Below are 21,324 nucleotides of genomic sequence, written 5' to 3'. Positions count from 1 at the left end.
CTTTCCAATTATGATGTCAGATATGATGCTGATCACACACACACTGACTGACATCCATCCATCCATCCATTTTCTATACCGCTTATCCTGTTTAGGGTCGCGGGTGGCTGGAGCCTATCCCAGCAATCATTGGGCGAGAGGCAGGGTACACCCTGGACTGGTCGCCAGTCAATCGCAGGGCACACTGACTGACAACATGAATGAATAAGGACCTAACTGCCCGTGTCGTCACATGATGAGATAGGTCTATTAATATCAGCATTTTTTAATTTATGCATTCACAGAGTTGGCGATTTTTTGGCAGCAATCCCTCCAGCTTCTCGCAGCCTCAGTCGTGCTTCTGGCCTGGATAATACTGCGGTACTCCTCTTATTTGTGCAGGATTATTTGCTGCTCCTCCACTGTAAAGTAGGCTGCTCTCTTTTCCAGTGTCCATTGAAAATGCTCCGGGGCTGTTAACCACGCCTATTTCATGTGTGCGCACACAGATCCCAGCCGGATTCACTTATCGAGTTGATAACAAGCTTCGTAGTGCAGCAGATCTGAATAAAGGAGATCCGGTAAAGTTCAGAGAGTTGTCGCAGAGTTATCCTGGATGACTTAATCCAGCTTCGTAGTACAGGTCCAGGGAGCTGGTCCTGACAGAATCCTGTCTGAATCCTGTTTGTACTCTGGTTATATACGGAGGCCTGTCTGAATCTTTTCTGTACTCTGGTTATATACTAAAGCCTGTCTGAATCCTGTCTGTACTCTGGTTAAATACTGAATACTGTCTGTACTCTGGTTATATACTGAATACTGTCTGTACTCTGGTTATATACTGAATACTGTCTGTACTCTGGTTATATACTGAATCCTGTCTGTACTCTGGTTATGTACTGAATACTGTCTGTACTCTGGTTATATACTGAATCCTGTCTATACTCTGGTTATATACTGAATCCTGTCTTAATTCTGTCTGTACTCTGGTTATATACTGAATCCTGTCTGTACTCTGGTTATATACTGAATCCTGTCTGTACTCTGGTTATATACTGAATCCTGTCTGTACTCTGGTTATATACTGAATCCTGTCTATACTCTGGTTATATACTGAATCCTGTCTGTACTCTGGTTATATACTGAATCCTGTCTGTACTCTGGTTATATACTGAATCCTGTCTGTACTCTGGTTATATACTGAATCCTGTCTGTACTCTGGTTATATACTGAATCCTGTCTGTACTCTGGTTATATACTGAATCCTGTGTAAATCCTGTCTGTACTATGGTTATATTCTGAATCCTGTCTGTACTCATAGTTTTACATTAACTTTTCAAAATAACTTTCTTCTGGGGGGGGGGCCTTAACTTTTTTTATTGGCTGTTTATGTTATTGAGACAGTATTTTTGTGATATGACCCTCTTCTTTCTACCATGGAGTTGTTGTGAAGCCCAAAAATTGTGGATCTCACTGTGACTATCTGCAAACTGCCCCAAAGGTGGTAAAGAGGTAAACCTCTTACATTTTTACCTGTCAGGCAAATCACCCCCCACATCAAGGGAAAAATCCGTTATTGTGGTCTCATTTCAACATAAAATACACACACTATAAATATATTCATCCTGTTCAGTGTGTACAAAGAAAGACTCCAGCTCACACACACTATAACAGCTACATATCATCGGCTCCCTGTTCTCCTGGTGACTGCCTCGTGTGGATGTTAGAGAAACTGCAGTCTGGTACACTTCCTTGGCCTCATTTTTCACAGCAGAGGTTTCTGAGAGTTAATGTACTCTGACCTAGTTTTCCTCCAGGGATAAAAACCTTGTTTGTGGATCTGATTCTCAGAGAGGAGATTCAATCAGAGGCTGTTTGTTATTAGAAGGCATTCAGTGTTAATATAATCACACAGATCATCTGAGAATTATTTATGGATCTCCAGTGAAGCCAAATGTTAGCCAGTGAGTTCCTGAGAGCCGAGCTTTCCCACAGAGTCCTGTGAAGTGGATGATTTTATTTTCAGTCTGGATCTGAATCTAAATATTGTTCTGACCTCAGCGTCTCCTCTGCATGACCACTGCCTTCACTAATTGAAGCGCTGATGCTGAAAACTATAATCAGTAATCTAGCACAGAATTTGCATATGCATGTCCCTGAAGCAGAGCCAGAGAGGGAGGATAACTGTGGGGGGAGGTGTGTGTGTGAGGAGGGACAGTGTGCTGCGGTTCCCTCGTTACTCAAACCATGTGGATCACATGTGAGCTGGACTCACAGCGTCACAGTCTGATGACACGCAGACTGACCTGCATTCATGCTCATGAGGACACACACGTCAGTTGGAACTGCTGTACTGGCTTGATGAGCCTCAGGTGTGTCCGGTCCACAGTGGATCAGATCCTTGTGTGGGTCTGAAGCAGACACTCAGAGTGAAGGAAACGTTGTGTTAGCGTTCGCTCGGCCTGATTCTGGCTCCAGTGCTCAGCTCCTGATCCTCTGGACCCCCAATAGATCCAGCCTCCAGTTGGTTCAAAGAACTGACTGATGGGAGCCCACAGCTGGAGCTGGTACCCATGGCTACACCCATCCAGAGGTACCTGCTCTAGCAGTTTCACCACCTGAGCCACCGTGAGCAGCATTTGGTTTCTGTTCTGCATTAAAGAAGTGTCACTAAGTTTATGCATATGTTGATGAGTGTTAGTATGCTTTATATAGTGTGTGTATGTGTGTGTGTGAGTGTGTGTGTGTTCCTCAGCCCCAGCAGGAGGGCTACCTCTTAACGAGGCCGTTAATTACAGTGCTTATTTACAGTGCTTCAGACTGTGAGTCTTGTACAGCAGATGAACACGTGCACATTTACATTCAGACACAGATTATCCCAGAAACAGTGGATGGACACACATGTACACAGCTGGCAGACTTCCTTTTCTCTTTCCAGAGTGTGTGTGTGTGTGTGTGTGTGTGTGTGTGTGTGTGTGTGTGTGTGTGTGTGTGTGTGTGTATGTGTGTGTTTTCTTAAAGAAAGTGTGTGTTTGTGGTGTCTCTCTCCGAGCAGTGAGCTAACACTCCTCTTCACAGAGAGACTAGCAGGAGGTGAAGACTATTCTGAAGCTGCTGCCATCTCTGCTCTGCTCCATCTGTTTACACACACACTCACTCACACACATACACTTACACACACTGCTGTCAGACTCCACACTGCTGCTGAAATGTGTGTTTTTTATGAGAAGCCGGGTAACATCCAGTCAGATATTCCACTTGATGCCGGGGCATTTTGAAACTACACAGTGGGTTTGTAATGGCTCCCTGTGGGCCCTTCACTCACAAAAACAACAGCGCTCAGAAAAAACACAATTCAATTCCAGTCAGAAACAATAACACGTCAACACTGGAGGTATGAGCTTTGTGTCTGACAGCAGGACCATGATGCATTGCTGCTACACTCAGTAACGTCCTGTAGACTGAGCCGCAGCAGGCATCAGATCACAGCAGCTCTGTCTTTAAGAATTCATAAGACAGAGGACCAAACTAATATTTATTTCATGCCGTCTGTGTGTTTGACAGACATTTCCCAAGCGCAGGCAATCATCAAACACTGAAATCATGTTGGACTGTGATGGATTGTTCTTGAATATTTACATTTGGCAGAAACGTTTGCTGACAGAAAGAGGAAAACTGAGAGAGAGGGGGAATGAAGGGAAAACAAACAGCCTGAAAAGCACCAAAAACAACATATTCCCCTCTCCTGAGCTCTGCCACAAACTGTCTACTCAACATAAAGGCTGCCTCCTCCTCACGCCTCTGATGCAGTCATGGCTCCCAAACAGCGCGTTTATTACAGTGTGTTGCAGCAGAAAACGCCAGCAGAGACGGTAAATCTCTTGTGTGTTCAGCACCAAGGACAGCTCCTCAGAGAACATGCCCACTTCCTGAGGATTTGTGGAGGCCAAATAGGCTCGGGTATAAACTGCAGAGTCTGGACAATGTTGGGCTTTGTCAAATGAATTACATTTCCAGCATGACTACTCCAGACTTAATGCTGTAAATGTGGCATGCCGTCTCTTTCAGGCCTGAAATGAGAAATCTGGTATCACTGTGGGACTGTGGAGGGTGCACTGAGAACACACTGCCACTGTTGTCTGACACCATAAAATCCCACACAGAAGATGGAGAGCCATTCAGGATCCTAAACGCTAATTTATGGAGAAAAGAAGTCAAAAGGAGGCTGTGAACCAGTCCTCCAGGCTCTCCTGGTGTCATTCAGCCACAGTGCCTCATAAACAGAGCATGTTCACAGCAGTCACAGAGCTGATAGCAGTTCAGATAAAAAGGTACTCACCTCTGACAGCTGATCCAGGAGGCAGGCGGGGGAGAGGAAGAGAAACATACATATTAGCATTACTGCAAACATGTGGATGTGGTAAACCCAGAAACTTTTTGTGACAAACGTCATTCCTCATGTGTCTGTCAGCCCTCCCTCCTCACCAAAGAGGGACAATAACCTTCTTAAACAGTACTATTACAACCTGCACACAGCTGTCTGTGAACAGAGAGCTGCAGAGTATGAAGAACTTTTCAAGGACGTATAAACCACAGCTCTGTCAGGTTCAGAGCAGCAGCACCAGAACTGCAGACAGTACCCATCTGTGCAGGAAGAAGCCAGACCAGAGGATCAGAATCACAACTTTGTTATTGCCCCAACCTCTTGTGACAGTGTTTGTCCAGCAGTCTGAGCAGCTGTGGTGGGAAAGGGGTGAGAATCACCTCAGAAATGGACAGGAGTGGAAGGAGAGACACCTGTTTATATCCACACGCACTGAGCTCCCTCATCATCGTGGTGGTCAAACTGGTACAATGCCAACTGCAGTCAGGAGGAAAACAATCTCCTGGTACCTCGGCTATATATTGAATCAGACACATCTAGTCCCTGAGCCATGCAGAGAAACTGCTTCAGTTTCCTCCAGGTTGAATCCGGCTGTCCTAATAAGTCTATAAGGACTCTTCAGCTGCAGCTCGGGTACTGACTTGGACCAGGAGGAGCGAGCACATCTCTCAAATGTTAGTGTCTACACTGGTTACCTATAAAATCTAGTTTAAAATTCTTCTTCTGACTCACAAAGGGCTTAATGGCATCAAGCCTTCTTTTCTTAAAGATCTCATTGTTTTGTCTTATCCGTGTGGGTCACTGTGTTCTCAGCATGCAGGCCTGCTTTTTGTACATAGGGTCTCTAAAAGTAGCATGGAAGGGTTGAGCCTTTAGTTACCAGAACAGTCTGGCTGCAGACCTCCACTGTCAGACCCCCACTCTCTGCAGACCTCCACAGTGAAGCAACTCCACTACCAGGCCTGTAAATGCAGGCAGAACATTTTGAAGGAAGACTGGCTCAGGTTCAGGTCAAGTGTTTTAGACACGTTTCAAAATAAAAGCGTGTATTAAGTCATTTTCAGCCTTACTTTCTATAGTCATATACAAACATTGGTCAACACTGTATCTCAAATTGATTTAATAAGAGAGGATGTGAAATACATATGCCGCCATTCCAGTGACGATTGCTCTTAGACGGCAAGGGAAGCTCAGCTTCCCCCCAAAAAAGTGGTGATATGTTCTGCTGTGTGTACATTTCATTGACAAAATATGAATTCCTTCATCTTTTGTTCGGACTCAGCTACCTATCACAGGTAACTGGCTCAACCACTTTCTCATTCATCCCCGCAGCGTCTCCGCGTTTAACATAGTCGGACGCTGAGCATCTTCTGACTTAAGTGGGGAAGCGTAGAGTGGGTTGTTCCACTGTGGAAACTGGACGGTCATTGGATAAACGCTGGGATTTGTCCCGCCCATCAGATGCTCAGCGTCTCTAGGGGCAGTGGCCTGGACCCTAGGCTTCTGCATGATGATTGGATGGTCTGTCTGAGGCCGAATCCCTTTTTGATTGACAGGGAAATGAGCCAGTCCGCGATCTCGAAGTATAACCCTCCATTGGAGCATCTTCACAGTTGTTCTGGACTGATCCGGAGGCTTTATCGTTTCCCAGCAAGTTTACCTTTCATAAAAACAACAAGCATCGAGAGAACATTGGTAAAATCCCTGGAAAAAACACCCGGTTGGTAAGACAGGGTCACAGATCATTTTCTTGAAAAAGGAACGGAGGGTAGAATTTACGTTTAAATACATTAACACATTTATGATGTAGGCCGGAAAAAAATGAGCTTCCCCTCCTTGACTGACCAGCAGCCGCCACTGCCTCATTCAGCCTGCAACTGGATCTGACTTCTTAAAACACATCCTCAGAGAAAAACAGCCTCTGAATTTTACAGAACCATCAGACGAACTTTATCACTCAGTATGTTTTCATGGAGACATCAGGATGATGGAGGAGAGGCCAGATCAGCCGCTGAAGGCAGGAGAGAGTGACAGAGGAGGAGACAGGGAGAGCTGCAGCTCTGAAAACAGCCGCTGAATGATGAAAAGAACTGAGAGTTTCTGTGACTGGACACACACACACTCACACACACACACACTCACACACATTAGTGAGGTCACCCACAGAGGAGACGATGATAAAGCTGTTCTCCAAAAATGGATGAATGCCAGAGCTGCAGCAGAGCTTCATCCCCCAGCCTCCTCTGTGAATCACTCTTCATACACTTACACACACTCTCCCCCCTCCACACACACACACACTTATATATGTTCATCCCATACACTCTCTCTCTCTCTCACACACACACACTCTCTCTTCCACTCGAGCGAGTCTGCAGCAGGTTGCCCTTTCTGCGTGGCACCCTGCCAGCCACTCTCAGCACATTAGCAGTGTGTGACCCTGCATGTGCAGAGTGAGGAAGCATTTAACCTGCTGCCCTCTGAGCTCACACACTCATCCTATGTAGAGCATGGACCGGCAGCAGACAGCACACACACAGCTGCACTCTGGAAGGAGTGTAAATACAGTGTGTGAGCTTTTAAGTTTGTCTTTCTTATTCCCATCTGTGAGTGCCATGGATTCGCTCATTCACAGGAAACATCAATCTGCCAGACTGACATTTAATCCCAAGCCTGGGCAGATACAGACACCTACACACACACACACACACACACACACACACACACACACACACACACACACACACACACACACACACACACACACACACACACACAAACACACACACACACACACACACACACACACACACACACAACCATAAGCACACACTTTTAGCTGCTGTTATTCACCAAACAGAAATATGTGTGAGCGCCATGGTCCTGCAGAAAGATGAGAAGCAGACACACACTGACTGAGGCAGAGACACAGAGCTTGGAGGGAAATGTTCCAGCATCCATCTATCGGCTGAGACGTTGACAGAGCGGCTCAGAGATACAGGTGGTCAACGGGAACGAGGAGCTGATGTATGGACGTCTGTGATCTCTTTCTCACGACCTGGTCTCAGTGGAGGCTTCAGCCCAAAGGCTTCACACAGCAGCGACACTACACCCTGCTCCACACCAATCCATCACCCTCTGCTCTGTCCACCTAAGCCTCAGTGTCATCTCCTCCCTCAGCCAGGCTCTCACGCTCATTGAAGATGTCATTGTGAGTTCCTCATTACCTGTGGCGTCGTTTTCTCGTCTCTTTCACTTCCTCCTCCAGTGGTTATGACTTTTTTTAATAAGGTCACGCTGAGAAGCCCTCCTGCATGTGTGTCTATAATATGGCAATAAGAGATAACATTCACACAATCATTATCAGATGCATCTAATACCAGCTCCACAGACAGAGGGGAGAGACAAAGAGCTGTTAGACTGGCAGAGAGCAGAGAGGAGCAGAGAGGAGCAGAGAGGGGAACTGTTACTGAAGGGCAGGAACACAGCAGGGCTCTGTAATCTGTTTTAATTAGCGCCGTGCATCACCTGCAGTCATATTAGACAGCGATAGAGGAAGGTCTGTCAGGGAGCACGGCCTCTGCTGTCACACAGACAACCTGCTCACAGGCTCTGTCATCATCCAGCCTGCAACCAGCAGGGTCAATCCATCAAGGTCATGCAGATCCAGTCACACACATCTCCCTTAGAACTGGGACAACTGCCTCAACAACACCTCAGCAAGAGTCACCTCAGGGTATTGGCAGCACTCCATCTCAACTACAGGGAACAAAAAGGGAGCTGGAGGTGTAGAAAAGAAACCCCTTAAGTCCCACCAGGACCCAAAGTACCTCGGCCTGGACGGAACTCTTTCATTCAAACAACATCTCTAGGATTTCAGGACTGAGTGATGTCACTGAAAGGCTAAGAAGAGAAGAAGAAAGTTCGGCCTAGGTCTGTCTGGGTCTGTTCAGAGATGTGAGCTGTGTATCAAGGCTGGGGGCTAAATCCTGGGTTCAGCTGTTTCTCTCATAATTGGGCAGAAAATCCCTTTCACTGTATGTCAGAGTCCTGAAAAGCTGATGTGTGTGTTCCTAAATACACTACGACTTCTTCCTACACATTTCAAAAGCTCTTTCCAGAAAAACCTCTTTGTGCACTGTAGATTTTGTGTCTGTGTGGTTCAGAAGTCTTGTATAGTGAAGAGGCGGTGTTTTAAAGAAGAGTGACATGGTGAGTAGGTTGAGTCCTGACAGATGGCTGTCCGCCCAGGGACCAGAAAATTCTGTCACCACTTGGCTTTTTTCCTTATTTAATGCTGGATCCAGAGTGGCAGCACACAAGCAAGCCTCCAGTGTAGAGGCGTGCCCTCAACTCCTGGTCCCAGTGTGTGTCTGGATCTGGAGTCAAGCAGGTTCTAGAGTCAAGCAGGATCTAGAGTCAAGCAGGATCTAGAGTCAAGCAGGTTCTAGAGTCAAGCGGGATCTGAAGTCAAGCGGGATCTGAAGTCAAGCAGTCAAAGATGGGTTCGAGTACTCCTCTCACGGATGTAACAGTACACACAGACTGCAGCATTAGAGAGACTATCAAACACTGACACTGTCAAAGCGGAGTGGTGAAAACAGACAGACAGACAGACAGACAGACACAGTGATCAAAGAGGTTTCATGCTCGCGTAGGAGTGGCAGAGACCAGAGTGGAGAGTCTGTTCCACTGTGAAGAGTGACACATTAGATGATTAGACAGCATGCTCGTGACAGCTGCTACAGGTACGCACAGGTGTACACACACACACACACACACACACACACACACACACACACACACACACACACACACACACACACACACACACACACACACACACACACACACACACATACACACACAAACACACACAGCAGGCCTGGGACTTGTTCCCTGGCTCGGTGTAATAAAGAGACGCCTGACAGCTGCAGTGTAACAGCTAACTCCTCCTGAACTCACACACCACTGAGTCACTACCAATAAAGACTCACACACACTCTGCAGCATGGATCATTTCATTAAAGTCACAACTGTGTGTGTGTGTGTGTGTGTGTGTGTGTGTGTGTGTGTGTGTGTGTGTGTGTGTGTGTGTGCGTGTGTGTGTGTGTGTGTGAGAGAGAGAGAGAGAGAAGGAGAGAGAGATTCTGCCCTCAGGCTTTTTCTCTGGAAAACACATGCATTAAAAGATTTGATACCCATACACATACACACACACACACACACACACACACCGACACCGACACACACACACACACACACACACACACACACACACACACACACACACACACACACACACACACACACACACACACACACACACACACATACTGAAGGTGGGCTCAAAGAGGCAAATCCCATTGACCAGTAATATTGAGGCAGAGGCGTGGCTTTTGATATCAAGGTTTGGCAGTGATGACAGAGGAGAAACTCACCCTGATGTTTCCAAGAGGACACACTCCAGGTCTTTAAACTTCTGTTAATTATCTCTGTCTGTTTTCCTAAAGATCACCCCCAATAACACAAGTGACATGACTTCCTTCAGCATTTAAGCACAGTCTATATTTAAAGCCATGACCCAGGCATGGCCGTGACTGAGGTCACTGAGGTCTGGATGAGGCTTCAGACAGCATGCTAACTGTTAAAGCAGTGTGTAATCACAGGGTCCACACTAGTGTGTTGTGAGATAAGGTGTGCCCTGGGAAATCATTCAGTTTCACTTCATCGATCTAAAAACAATGAAATGCTGTTGTGGGGTGACTGTGCTTTACAGTTTTTTTTCAATTGCTAACATGCATTGGTCGAAACTGAAGTCACATGTTTAAAACTCTTAACACAGTCTGCAAAGCAGCAGTTCATGTGGAGCAAACTGTGAATCACTTTCCATTTCTTTCACACAAAATGCATTCAGTGACCACAGTCTCCAAAATTCATTAACTCTTTTCTCAGTTACTAGTTCACCACCTGCAAAAAACTAAGCTTTTACAGCACATTTTTCAAATGCTAACACCCTTTGTTCAAAATGGTTAAAAACACAATCAAAACAGAATGATGCGGGGAAACATGGGAAATTTCTGCTGCAGCCACATTGAAATCTATAGAAAGTTATTTAAAAATATTGAAAATAAAACTAAAGAAAAAGATTATGTAATTCCAAACACAGCTGAGTGTCGTTATCAGCTGAAAACCCATTCAGGTGATCTGTGTTTGGCCTCATCAGGAACTATATAAAAAGGAGTGGCTTCTGATTGTTTTTCCTTTGGAAATAAAGATCAAAGAGCAACACTTCAGGTTGCGAGAGAGAGAAAAGTGGCCAGGAGAGGGAGAGGAGGAAGAGGAGGGAGAGGAAGACCAAGAGCTGTGGTCTCTGGTGAAATTAGGTCCACAGTGATTGACCATGTGGTGAATCATAGACTCTCTTTCAGAGAGGCTGGTTCAAGGGTGCAGCCAAACTTGCAGTGCTCGACAGTTGCATCAATTATGAGAATTTTCCAGCAAAACAACAGGTAAGACGTGCATCCCACAATTACTGTATTGGACCAGACTTTACAAAAAAATGTATTCTGTTTTTACATCAGCTGGCGTTCTTGGAAATCTATTGATTACAGTATTTTGTGTTTCATATTACTGTACTGTATGTGGGATGCAAAGGTTGCCACCTACAGGAGGAAGAGGTTGAATTTTGACGGATGTCCAGCAAACAGCTGTTGTTGATATGGTCATTGCAAACAATGCCATAAAGCTGATTTTATAATAAAATTCGAGACAGAGTGCTGAGAGACAATACAACCTTTGCCAGTGTAAACACCATCAGCACTACAACAATTGCCAGAGTACTCGATAAGCTTAAAGTGAGGAAGAAGCAACTGTAACAAGCACCTTTTGAAAGAAATAATGAACATGTCAAACAACTTTGTTATCAACATGTTCAGGTAAGCTGTTTGTTCAATTACTAACCAAGTAGAAATACATAACTATGCATAATGCGCTGTAAAAGTGTGAATTTCCTTTATTTTAGACGGTCATGAAAATGGAGGACAGACCATCTCCAAATGAATTTGTATATGTGGATGAAGCAGGATTCAACCTGGCAAAAACAAGACGCAGAGGAAGGAATGTTATTGGGCAACAGTTGATGTTCCAGGCCAGAGAGGTGCAAATATTAGGATGTGTGCAGCCCTCTCCAACCATGGTTTGCTTTTACATAAACCTCTCATTGGCCCTTACAACGCAGAGAGGCTCATTTCTTTTTTAGATGACCTCCATGATCACCTTGTGCCAGCAGGGGAGATCAGTCAAAGGGCAAGAAATACATTTGTTGTTGCGTGGGACAAAGAGGCATTTCACCACTCTGCTTCAGTGACTGCGTGGTTCACTGCACATCCCAAGATGTCTGTGCTGTTTTTACCTCCATACTGTCCCTTCTTGAATACCATTGAAGAATTTTTTTCCCCATGGAGGTGCAGAGATTATGATCACTCTCCACACCACTCCACCCAGCTCTCCTTGCTGGATGCAATGAATGCTGGGTGTGAAGATATTTCTCCTGAAGCCTGCCAGGGGTGGATCAGACACTCAAAAAGGATTTACCCATGGTGCATCGCAAGAGAAAACACAAGATGCGACATGGATGGATACATGTGGCCAATGCAGAAGACAGGGTTTGAATGTCACAGTATACATTGTTGGTTTTTGAGTTTTATCTTTTGTTTTCTGTTCTGCCACCTGAATTCTGAGACTCTGCCTTTTTGTTTTTGTTTACGGTAATTTTTTTTATTTTTTGCAAGGTCCCAAAAAATAAATGTACTGGAAATAAATTGCTGTATTCCTGATTCATTCTTGTTGCAATATATTACAATTTAGAACACTCAAAGTGCAAAGATCTTATTTTATAATACAATACTGATTTATCTAAAAAGAAATCATTCAAATTTGAAAGATTAAATTTATATTTATGCTCTTCTATATTTATGCTCTCTGTTGTTTGTATTTTGTAGCTCCGTGTGCTAAGAGTGACAGTGTTTGCTTCCAAAGTGTGACTGTTTGCTGGTGTTGTGGTTGATGTATGGAGTGTTTGATTGGTGGGAAACCGTTTTGGGGAAATGTTCAGCTGAGATGCATGATGGGAATGCAGACTGTGTTAAGACTTTTGAACATGTGACTTCAGTTTCGACCAATGCATGTTAGCAATCAAAAAAAAAACCTGTATTCTCAGTGATAGAAGAGTAGAAGAGACTGGTGGCTGTAACAGTGGAGGAGAAGTTTTGAAAAGGATCAGTCCAGACCCAAAACAAGGCCCAGAACAAAATCCAAACCCCACTTTAGCTGAGGCATACAGCTAAAGCTGTCCGTCAGTGAGGTCTACTGTCACCAGGGATGTGAACACCAACTCTGTTGTGCTTGGTGTGCAGTAGAAAGCTATCCAACAGGGCCACGGGCCCAAGGAAGCTACAACGCTATCACCAGATGAAACGCCCCATGCTTCAAAAATAAATAAAACAAAAAAAAACTAATTTCCACAGCATCCCTGAGTGGGCTGAGCTGTTCAACCTTGACTGCTCTAAAAACTAAAGACAGAGAGAGAGAGACCTAGAGCTGCTGAGCAGGAGCTTTGTCTGTTTTCATTTCCCCCAGGGCAGCAGCTCTGTATTCATCTGAACAGGCCCAGGTTTCACCCCGAGCATCAATCCATTCAGAGACTGCATGCGCAGTATTAGGACTGAGGCTCATTTGATCTTTTTTTGGTTGTTGGTGTGCTGTGGGATAAGGTCAGAGGTCATCCAGGCATTCTGGGATAAGACCTATAAAGCCAAAAACAGCCTCACTGTCCATAGTCTGCATATGAAAAAGGCTTTTAATGATCTCTAACCTGTCAGCCATACCCGGAGTGGCTAATCGGGAGGACCGGGACAATTCCCGGTGGGCCTGCCTGAAGTTTGGCCCACGAGGGCCGGTGGTAATGTACATTTTTTAATATTATTATAAATTTTTGGTCAGATGCATCCTGACGTAACAGCACATCCGTGCAGGCTAAAAACAATTAGCTCCGCCAGTCGAAGTCTGTGCAACGAGCCAGCTCTTAGCTGCTGCCGGCCAGATGGATGAAAAGAGTAAGGGTGGCGCAGAGAAGCTTAGAAATTAAAAAAGGTAAGCGCTGGAAAATGACACCAAAATACGCAAAAATAGCATCTTTTTTTAATAAAAAGTCAACAAGCTTGCGGTTTGAATCAGCAGAGGATGGCGATGAAACTGGTAAGGCAAGAGGTTGAATAAAATGCAGCTTGCACCATGTGATGAGACGACGCCACATAACTGGGGAAACTTTGTCTTGTAGCCCCTCAGAAATGAGATGCAGCAGCACCAACCAGCTATGAGCCCACCACAGGTGCAGAGGGGGCAGGTAGGATTGTTCACTGAGTGAATATAAGAATTAATATCAGCGTATACTATATATGAAAATTGCCCTGAGAGAATTGATGCCTGATGATACAGCACTAGAATAATGAAATTGACTTGAATTGACCAGAAGACTGACTATTGACTATTTTTTTAAATGTGATAATGTCAGAGGAAGACACAGGGGACAGTGATGAGGAAGGGATTGCTGCTGTCAGTTTTGAAGAAACAGGTGAGCTGTTGGAAGTGTGAAAGGGAGAGCAGAGTCTACTCCGAGACTGATTTCAGAGACAGTAGCTCAGCAGCAGCAGAACCCTGAACCACAAGTTAGGGATGAGATAGATTAAGATGAGTCAGTTGATAGGTTTGACTACTATGCTCACCCTCAGTCACAGGATACACATATATTTTTTTCTTATCAGCGCTCTTAACATGTAAAGTTATAGTTACATTATTTTAATACACTAGATCGTGATATAAGTGGGCCGGTCTGAGGTATGAAATTCCAGGGCTGAAAATGAGTCCCACTCCGCCCCTGCTGTCAGCTGTTTGATTTTCACGTGTATGAACAGGGATTATGAGCTGCATGGACCATCTACAGTCCAGCACAGAGGCCTACACACAGACTGCCCTATCAGAGAGCGGCTGCTGATGGTATTCATGAGGGAGCAGCAGCCATGTTTATGTACCAAGAGGTGACAGTGATAGGACCGAGGAGTCGCTGAGGGGGAGCTGAGTCTCTTTACAGACAGTGTCACACAGGCCTCATCTCCTACATTTAGGAGCAAAATTGTCTTTTTTATTGCGGGTGATTTGTTTCACATATCTGTGTCTGCAGCCCAACCTACAATGAATCACTGTCACTTTTAATCTCCGCTCCATCTGCAGGGCGGAGATACTGGGAGAATTCCTCCTCCATGAATCCACAAGATTCTTTTTTTTTTTCCAGAGCACTGCCCTCATCTCCTCTTTCTTTCTTTCTTTCTTTCTTTCTTTCTTTCTTTTTTTCTTTCTTTCTTTCTTTCTTTCTTTCTTTCTTTCTTTCAACTAGCACCACACGTCTTCTTCTAAAGAGCCTTCCCCCAGGCTTCGGTTAACACTGTGTAACACATACGCTCTCCCTCTTTGTTGTTCACACCTCTCTAAACACAAGGTGCAAATTGAAGTGACGTTTCTTTTCCTCCCCAAGCCTGGCACTGTCTGTGAAAATAGCTAACACATTAGCAATGATTAGCCTGAGCAGGAGGAAACACACACACACACACACACACACACACACACACACACACACACACACACACACACACACACACACACACACACACACACACACACACACACACACACACCACACTGCCTGGGCCTTTCCTGTAGGATCTTTTTAAAGAAACACAAAAAGGAGACAGGAAACAAACACCAACAAGAATCCACTCACATCCTCCCATCACTCCCAGCGTGTCACACACAGCAGCCCTGTGAGCAGCTCCGTCAACAGCTCCATCACCATCATTTCTGGAAGCCGTTTTCACACCTCTTGTTTTGATGTTGAAGTCATGTGACATGTAAAGCCATAATATCCATCAGCAGCCCTGATGGATGGTTTTTGTCCATGTGTGACGATGCTGTGTTTTATTTCATCCCTTTTGTTTCTCAGTGTGTTCAGAAGCTTTAACTCAAAATAGACACTTCCATAATTATATGTTTTTTTTTTTCTAGCATGTAGTCAGTACCAACACACAGGCCTGGGATGTTAATCAATAAATCAGTTAATTGCATGATAAATGAAAATGAACTCAGCAACTTTACATGCATGTTGGTTTTCCTCGTCGCTCTCCTCCAAACAGACTGGATGACCAGAGGGCTCCCTCTGCATCACTCTCAGCACCTGGGCACGTTTGTTTCACAGCAGAATGAATGGAGTGAACCCTCATCAGTCATCCAGAATCTGTCTCAGCGGGGGGGGCTGGACCTCTAGCATAAACACACAAAGTGCAGCAAGTGAGCCTCATGAGGAGCAGCACAAGTTGAAGATATTAGGAGGAAAAAAAGATGATTGTAATGCCAAACGCCACAGACCCAGTGTACAAATATTTCAGCTTCAAAATAAATAAACAACGTGAGCCCACCAACACAGACGAGTCAGTGTGCAGCGAAAAAAAAAGCCAACACAACAAACTCGTATACCCACCTAAAACACAACCACTAACCCAGTTTTCCCAGCTGGGGAAGAAACTGCACCTGCAGATGCAGAGCCTTCGTCCTGACAGTCAACACTGACAGACAAGCTAAAAACAAACGGAACAGCGCCAAATGGTGTGTGCTCGCAGAAAAGTGTTTTCTGAATGCTTCAAAAAGAGAGCCCTTTTTGTTTTCCTATTTGAAAGTTATTGATATTACAATTACAATAGTAAAAAAAAAATATTATGAGAAACTATAGTTTATGGCATTTAAAAGGGAGTATTGCATTGTTATGATACACCATCATCATGTTAGTGGTTAATTTGGTCCCAAAATAATATTGTCAATACTATTGTTTATCGACTATAATTTGTCGAACAATATGTCATCCAGCAAAATTTGTTACCATCACAGGCCCACTAACACACTGACTGCAACCCCACCCTCTGACAGTACTAGCACACTTTAAACTAAACAGACATGCACATTGCATATATTCTATTCTGCCCTGACTGAAGGTCTGCGTGTTCATAGCTGATACCAGGATGAAACAACCCATGTGATGATTCTGCGCTGAGAACATCTCTGATCAACAGAAATGCTCAGTATGGGAGAGACGGGCACATCGAGGCACACACAGCTCCCCCTCCTTTCCCTCTCTTTGTGTTTCAGTCTGTGTCTGTGGAAGTGTTCTCCAAAGTGCTGCCTGTTCAAATACAATTAATCTATCAGCTTTGAAGAGAACAGACCTGCACATTGTCTCTGCTCTCATTTTGTGTGTCTGCTTTTATTACAATGCACTTGAGATTAAATTATTCTCTTTATTTCCATTTCCTCTATGAGGCCTGACCTTCAAATGTATCAGTGCACATCACAGCCCACAGCCTGATAACACTAATATATCCTTTTGGGCCATTTGAAGGGAAATTACATGCAGCCCAATATTAGAGGAGGAAAATGAGATATATAATGAAGCAGTGATCCAAAGTCTGTAACGAATTTGCCAAGGCTGTGACTTCTATTTCAATCCTTTCAATTTAGTGCTACGCTGGAAAACAAATTGGACTTGGCACCAACACTGAGAGTCTCCATCCTCATTTATTTATTAAGGGCTGTTAGTAAGCAGGCATATGAAAAAGTAGTCCCTGCCAATGCTTAGAGGTTGAAGTGTCCTTCTCTAAAATAATAATTTGTCTTAGAAAACACTTCAGAAGTGTGCTGCTGAGCCGCATCAAGGCCACATTATGTGAAACTGCAGGACACAGTTGATACAACAATTCATTGCTCTCCTACCCTCAGATCTCCGGCTTACAACCAATTACCTCACCTCCTGCCCCTGCAGCCACCCTCCATAAATCACCACTCCGTCTGACCACAAATCAGCTCTCCATCCCGCACCAACCCTTAGCACAGGGCAACAATCGCTAATCTGACCCCAGAGCAGCTCAGAGATGACAACTGGTCTGCTGTCACTGCAGTATCTGACCTCTGACCCCTGCCCTCTGAGCTTGGACCTGATTGGCTGAGTCCTATAGACCATTCCTCCAAAGTGGACAAAAGGCTAAGTGCATCAGAGCCTGCTGTGACTCAGATCTGTTTAAGTAGAAAAGAAGCACCACCGGAGGGGGATTTTATTTTCACCTCCAGCCCTGTGTGAAACTGGTAACAAGTAAACATGGAAATATGGAACCATGGAAACAAAAGATATGTTACCAAGTAAAATGTAAACATACAAACAACTTAACAAATAAGCAAGTACACGTGAACATGGAAAAAAAGTAAACGTTAGAAACATGTGAACATGTAAATATGTCAACAAGTAAACATGTAAATATTGAACCATGGAAGCAAAAATGTGTCTTAACAAGTGAACATGAAAACATGTAAACAAGTAAACATAGCAGAAGTAAACATTGAAACAGGTAAACATGTGAACATGGAAACAAGTAAACGTGATCATGAAAACAAGTTAACATACAAACATCGAAACAAGTAAACATGGAATATGAAAATAAGCTAACATGGAAACAAGTTAGAGTGGAAAAATGTAAACAAGTAAACAAGGGAACTTGTAAACATAAAAACATGTTAACATTAAACAAGTGAACATTGAAATATGTAAACAAGAAGAAGTGGAAAAATGGAAACAAGATGAATTTTATTCAATCCTTTGTCAACATGCGCTTTTTCACCTTCTTTTTTACGCTAGTCAAACACAAAAACTTTTAATAATGATTTTTTTACACACACACTCGTTTACTGTCCCTGGATTCACAGGGACATGCTCCTGTTTCTAAAGATACAATCAGCAGCTGGGACTGAGTTTGATCACCTGGAGAAATCCTGCTGTCCACACCAACGGCACATTAACACCACTGTACCCTGACACTTCAACATGTTACACTCGCATGTTCTTACATGTGAGCAGTATGTAAATGATTCAGACATGTAACCATGCACAGTGGAAAAGTCAAATCTCACAGAACGTATTTGTCTGATTTCAACTCTATATATATCATGACTGACCTGATAAGAGCAGGTGTAACAGGTTATTTCATCTCATACAGTCTGTAATGATGATACTAAGAGACAGTGAAGTATGATTTTAAATGTATGATGAACTGTTGTCAAGTATAAACTGTTTAAATGTAAATACACTTCTTTAATCATTTGTACTGGATGTTTGTTTTACATCTTCCTGCCCAGGGATCACAGATGAAAACTAGCTCTGTATCCAACTCTGGCTTGACAGCTTTCTTGTTTTGCATGGTTCCTGTCAAAAAAAAAAAAAAAAAATTCCCTACATACATGTGTGTTCACGGCTCTTGATGAGACAAACCTGGGTTGAGTTACCGTGTTGATAACTTGCATCGTGCTTTCTATTATCCTGATTGCTGCTGTTGGGATTAGTCAACCATGGATAGATGGGAGTTACCCATAGTAAGTTCATAGGACTTTGTGCTATAGGTCCCAGGATGTTATATCTGGAGTTGTCAGGTCAATTTTACTGTTTACATCAGAATTCTCTGGTGCTCTCCATTCAGTAGAAAAAAGTGTTTAAGGTGTTGTTTGAGTACTTTTATTCACTACTCACTCCTGTGGAATGTAAGTAAGTGAGTGAGTGAGTGAGAGAGTGAGTAAGTAAGTGAACGTAAAAGCTCCACTGTACCAAAGAAGACAAGAGAAACACACCACATCTGCTGATCAGCTCATAAACAGGAGAACATATCACTAAACAACAGGAAAGGAAGGGACAACATGTCTTGTTTCTGTTTCTGTAGGTCATGAAGAAAGGACTCAAACTCAAAACATGGACCCTGACAGTCCTACACTCACAAGAGGAGAATTCATCAGTTATACCAAAAACAGCCCCTGAAGCCTGAGCATACATTTGGGAATTTGCTGTAATCTTCTGACATTCTGACTTTTTTCACACAAATGCTCTGACTTGATATGACTTCACATTACTGTTGTCCCCCAGCTCTGCATTTTCCATTAAATGGCCTGAACACAGGAACATATTAATGTTCCCTGCTGAAGAACAGTGTGTCATGAAGTATTGAATCACTTCATTTCTGAAACCTCAGATCAAATATTCCTTAATCGTTTCCTTCTCATTTTCTATTCTTTCAAACTCAGTCGAAGTGTGTCCAAGGATACATCTACAGTTCTACAGTTTCATTTAGCAGACACTTTTGTCCAAAGAGACATACAACACAAGCAAGAATTTAGACAGAAGGAAACCTTATTCGGCTGCAGGTGCTGAATTTATTTATTTATTTATTTATTTATTTATTAACAGCTTTAACAGCTTGTTTTCAGGAGCGCTCAGGAGAGGGGATTTACAGAGTGGCTGAAGTCCAGGAAATAACTGAATTTTGAGGCAAAAAAAACTTTGAATGGACTGTGGTGACCTCTGAGACCTATTTGAACTTGTTAAAAAGTTGCATAGTATGGGACCTTTAATGTCTGAGATTAGTTAGCAGCATGTGTGCCTGAGCAAAAATGATCATGACTTTGGATTTATGAACATTTCCTAAACAGTGGAACTGGAAGAAGCTGAAAAATACTCTGATCATGTCCATGGAGGACATGGCTGACCTCTCTGCCTCCTTTGTTCAGACAGTACTGAAAATAAAACGCATTAACACCTCACAGTGCAGGTGTGTTCCAACCTGAGCACAGAGAAAACAGACCCAGTAAACCACACACACACACACACACACACACACACACACACACACACACACACACACACACACACACACACACACACACACACACACACACACACACACACACACACACACACACACACACACAGGGAGTCAGAAGTGAGTGTTAACTTGGTTCAGGTGACGTGAGACTGGCCGGGATAATCCCACTGCCTCTTGTACTCTCAGGAGAATCACACTGAGGCAGCAACAAACAGCATACCACAGCTCTGATAGTGCTCGTGTTGGGTTATTACACACACACACACACACACACACACACACACACACACACACACACACACAAACACACACACACACACACACACACACACACACACACACACACACACACACACACACACACACACACACACACACACACACACCTATTGATACACACAGTGGAGTGCATCAGGTAAAGGAGCAGTGTGTTGTCCCTGGAGGAGGATAGAATCACACAATCAATAAACTCAGAGGAGGTTTGTTCATCTGATCCTCCTCTTTCTCTCACACACACACACACACACACACACACACACACACACACACACACACACACACACACACACACACATATATGCCAACACGTCCACACACTTTCAGTGAGTCTCTGTCTCTCCAAGGACATGTATCTGAGCCAGCCCACTGTGAGGTTTGGATGTTATAAAAGCAGCTGCAGCCTTGAAGCTGGGCGCTGCATGCTAATCAGCAGCTAATCCAATCGGGTCGGGCTAAAAACACACCAGTTTCAGGGCAGAACTTGATGGTCTGTCATATGGCTCTCCTGCGCCTGTGAGAGAGAGAGAGAGACATTAATGAACAGCTCCTCAAAGTAAGATAAATCAGTCCACCTCATGGACTAACTCAGAATGCATACATTGTCATTTATGTGATATTCCATAGCATTCAAGCACGGTGCAATCATTAACTGCACCATTACACCCCAAGATAACACGCACAGTTTGGTTCATGCACCAGCCATTTACCATCTGTCTCACCATGCCTGTCGTGTGTGTGTGTGTGTGTGTGTGTGTGTGTGTGTGTGTGTGTGTGTGTGTGTGTCTGTGTGTTTTGCACTGTGGCTGCTGTTCCACATCAATTTTTCCGAACCTTATTTAACTATTTATCATCAACCCTTTGAGGCTGGGTGAACTCAGAACACTC

At 43.9% G+C, this 21,324-nt stretch overlaps 1 protein-coding gene across 2 annotated transcripts in view; it reads right to left on the bottom strand.

The window, feature by feature from the left end:
• Positions 1 to 21,324, bottom strand: part of dab1a (DAB adaptor protein 1a) — a 381,277-nt gene that overhangs the window by 241,925 nt on the left and 118,028 nt on the right. The window contains exon 1 of one of the 2 annotated variants that reach the window (XM_074668251.1): positions 4,319 to 4,333. The exons of the other annotated variant lie outside the window; for it this stretch is intronic. The gene's annotated coding sequence lies outside the window, so the exon portion shown is untranslated. Of the gene's footprint in view, positions 1 to 4,318; positions 4,334 to 21,324 lie in introns of those variants that run through there. 2 annotated transcript variants of the gene reach the window in all.

This window comes from Halichoeres trimaculatus, unplaced genomic scaffold (assembly GCF_033239565.1).
Source record: "Halichoeres trimaculatus isolate MK-OKI-2021-1 unplaced genomic scaffold, fHalTri1.1 fHalTri1_scaffold_4, whole genome shotgun sequence".
Classification (NCBI taxonomy): Eukaryota; Metazoa; Chordata; class Actinopteri; order Labriformes; family Labridae; genus Halichoeres; species Halichoeres trimaculatus.
Note: the sequence above shows the minus strand (reverse complement) of the source record. Positions and strands in the feature narration are given on the sequence as shown.